General features: G+C 35.8%; 1 non-coding gene across 1 annotated transcript; it reads left to right on the forward strand.

The window, feature by feature from the left end:
- The first annotated feature begins 937 nt into the window (after nucleotides 1-937).
- LOC139887325 (small nucleolar RNA R71) lies at nucleotides 938-1,044 on the forward strand. The gene has a single exon (XR_011773160.1). It is a non-coding gene; the product is annotated as a small nucleolar RNA R71 (small nucleolar RNA).
- Nucleotides 1,045-3,977: the final 2,933 nt, after the last annotated feature.

The following is a 3,977-nucleotide window of genomic DNA, read 5'->3' on the forward strand; positions in this document are numbered from 1 at the left end:
ATAAGGTACGCGAACTGGAGTTTCAGGGGTCAGCTTCTGAGTATATGTCGATTTGTTCTTGAGCATGGCTGACCTTCTCCGCGGTTCTTCCTCTGGGATTACTGAGTCCATTTGCTTTGATTCTTCTATGTGGGTATTTTAGATAGTATTACTTGGCAATCTTCCTTGCGGTCGGGTTTCAAGGCGTTGTGATAACTGTCTGAGCTGCGTTTCCAAACTTTTGAGCAGAGCCAATTGATTTCTCATTAGTATCTCTGTCTGATCTTGTCTGGCTGCAGTTCTCTGATTTAGCTGTTGTTGTCCTTGAATGAACTGAGTTAACTGATCATCAGCTCCGAGAGTGGGATTAGTTGCTTTTGTAATCTGGGTGGCAAGGGAATTTTCCTCAACTAGGGGACCAGTGAGTGGAAGTGGTTGATCGTAGGTCAATTGAGATTGTTGGGCTGGATAAGGTGAGTAGCGATAGTGAAAAGGTTGATTGCTTCGCTGAAATTGATTAACCCTAGGTGGTTGATTGAATCCGGGATTTGGTGGACGAGCTAGGTATTGGACGTAACAGACTGAACCGTCAGGGTTTTCGTACTCAACTTGATATTCTTCAGTAGGTTGCGGGTTGGTACAATTAACACAAGCCTGAGCTTGGTTAACCTGCTGCGGCTGTGTCTTCAATTCTCTGAGTTGTTTAGCAAGAGATTCCATCTTATCTGTGAGGGATTTGATGGCTTTCGTTTGATTGTTAAGTGCAGAGAGTGGGGCAGCTGATGAAGTTGTTTCACCACTGTTCCAGTCATGATGATGCATTGTCATGTTCTCGAGCAATTCCCATGCTTCATATGCGGTTTGGTTCATCAGATTCCCTTGAGCTGCTGCATCGATCGTTGTCCTATGATTTACCGTAAGACCATTGTAGAAGATACAGATTTGGGCTGATCGTTCTAGCTGGTGATTAGGGCATTTCTTCAGCAGTGTTTTGAATCGCTCCCATGCTGTGTAAAGAGATTCATCATAACTTTGTTTGAAGTTAATGATGTCATTCTTTAGCTTGGTTTGTTTAGAAGGAGGGAAATATTTGGTTAGGAATTTAGTAGCCATCTCCGTCCATGACGTGATGGAATCTTTTTCCAGTCCTTCAAACCAAGTTTGAGCATGATGAGTGAGAGAATAGGGTAACAAGTATAGCCGGACTATATCTTGTCCTATCCCTGGCTATTTGTAGGAGTTCGAAAGAGATATGAATTTATCAAGGTGAGAATTAGGATCGTCATTCGGTAATCCATGAAACTGACAGCTATTCTGAATGAGCTGAATGATGTGATGTTTTAACTCGAACGAGTGTCCTTGAATCTCTGGAAATCTGATTGGTCCTCCTCGACCTTCAATCGAGGGTTTAGTATTTTATGCTAAAGTAACGCGTAACGCCATTTGATTTCTGATTCTTGCTTCCTTGCATGCTTTAGAGATTATTGCGTCTAGATCGGGTACGAATAACAACGGCCCTAGTCTAGATCGGGTTTGGGTCATACACTGGGTATGCCTTTTGGTTTTTAATTTTTCGCAAATAAACTAAAGTAATAAGCTAATTTAATTCTATTGTAATCTAGTCTAGGGTAATCTAATTCTAAGGTAATCTAATTTAATCTAATCTAAGGTAATCTAAGGTAGTCTAAAGTAACCTAATTTAAGGTAATTAACTAACTATCCTATTGTTGAATATGTTTTTGGTTCTGGCTACTGATTCCCCATGGTATTTTGGTAACAGAGCTCCGCACGAACTATTCAACAAACCAAGTGGCCAAGCCGACTACGGAGAGGCAGGATCCTTTTGGTCCCAATATATCATACCCTCAGTCAGGGCCTGGGTGAAATGTGACTTAATATCAAATAAACCGACATATTATAATATACGAGAACAATACTAAATGATAAAACAAACTTTATTGAGTACGCAGCGGAAAATGAAATGTCGTTACAATGATAGAAATTCCAATAAAGTAAATGTTCAAATGCAAAAGTAATAAAGGCGATATCTCTTGATCCTATGTCCAAGTAGCATCACATAAGCAGTAAGTAAGAAAGCTTGATCAATCAGCACCTGAGACAAAACATGTTAAAGTGTCAACAAAAAAGGTTGAGTGAAGTTCATAGGTTTAACAAATAAGTTTGACCGTTGTTTTAGACCACAAGATTTAGTTTTATAAAGTTGATCTCGCAGGGATCAAAAAGTTATGCCAATTCGTGATATTTAGACTAAACGTTCAAGTTTGCCCCAAGGACAAGTTGTGTCTATACTTGTCGGTTAAATTTCATTATTAAGTAATACAATGACTTAGTCAAATGTATCGGGGACGTTACTCCCAATAGGCCTACCCCCAATAATTAAGCATGCATTTAACGAGCAATTAAAAATATCACTGTAGGGACTTAGTCGGACATAGCCGAGTATAGCATAGTTTAACAGTTGGCACTTGTGTCTAAATTGTAAATAGTAAAAGTAGCATGTGTCTCACCCCAATAAAAGTTAAATAAGTTGTGCACAATATAAAGTGGGGCTATGAAATTCATCTTAGTAAGTAGAGAGAGATGGTTATTCCTCGGAATAGAAAGTTGGATGAATGAGCAGAAAGTGAACCTAATGACATTTAAGAGTAGTTAAATGTTTTGCCCAAGTTTTAGTATAAGTATGAAAGTGTAGTTTGTTTTACTAAGTTTCCATTCCTAGCAAGTTTCCACTTTTAGAAAGTTTCCATTTTTAGTAAGTTTCTATCTTTAGAAAGTTTCCATTTTTAGAAAGTTAGTGACGAACATTAGTGAATTGTCCTTAATAAGTCCACCACTTATTAAGTGTGAAAGCATGATTACCATAGTCGGGTTGATATTGTGGACCATACCCAAACATCTATGCTACCGCCGAGTCACTTGAATGATCTATTTTTACCGGTTGGCCCGGGATTTCTTGACCAAAATCTAAGTTTGGCATTCGTAATCCACAAGCATCCCATAGTGGCACCAACGATCACCCTAGGCCTTAAGCAGCTTCGATGTTCAAGTAATTTCACGCTATCGTGAATGACTATTGTAATCGTGTGTTATAATATAAGTAAGTAGTATATTATAAGTGTTAGTAGTAGTATAAGTGTGTAAGTATTAGATAATAGTATAAGTATATAAGTGTTATGTAGTATGTAGCTTAAGTAGTATTAGGGTTTTATTAGTTAAGTAGTATTAGTAGTTAGGGTTAAGTAGTAAGTAGTAGTTTTAATTAATTAGGTTTAATTAATTAAAGTAGTATTTAATAATTAGGGTTTAATTAATGTTTTAGGGTTTAGTAAATTAGGGTTTAATAATTAGGGTTAGGTTTATTTAATATGTATATGTATATATAAATCGTGTATATGTATATATATAATACTTTTATATATTTTTTTTATATGTAAGCCGTGTATATATGCATATATATATATATATAAAATATATTTTTTTTACATGTATATATATATGTATCGATTTATGTATATGTATATATATTTATATTTTGTTTCCTTAATTAACACAAACAAATCTTTTATCTAATCACCTAGGTTTTAAAGATCAAATACTTCTATCCCCCCTTTTTTTTCCGATCGACTATACATATACATACATATTTTTTTTTTCTTTTTCATGTATATGTAGATCTTATGCGTGTTCATGTATATATTGTATATGTTTATGAATTAACAAGTTTGTAACATGAATATGAATTAAAACAAAGATCAAAGATTATGTAAATAAGTTTTAGGGTTTATGTTATACCTTGAAGATTCGAAGATGATTAACAAAGAAAAGAAGAAACACTTGAAGATTGAAGATCAAAGCCTTGAAGATTGATGAACACCTTTGAATATCTTCGAAGAACTTTGAAGAACACGAAGAACGAGCTTGAAGATTACTTGGAAAACCTTGAAGGTGGTGGTGGATTTCGATGGTGGTGGTGGTGG

The sequence above is a fragment of the Rutidosis leptorrhynchoides genome, chromosome 1 (assembly GCF_046630445.1).
Source record: "Rutidosis leptorrhynchoides isolate AG116_Rl617_1_P2 chromosome 1, CSIRO_AGI_Rlap_v1, whole genome shotgun sequence".
Classification (NCBI taxonomy): Eukaryota; Viridiplantae; Streptophyta; class Magnoliopsida; order Asterales; family Asteraceae; genus Rutidosis; species Rutidosis leptorrhynchoides.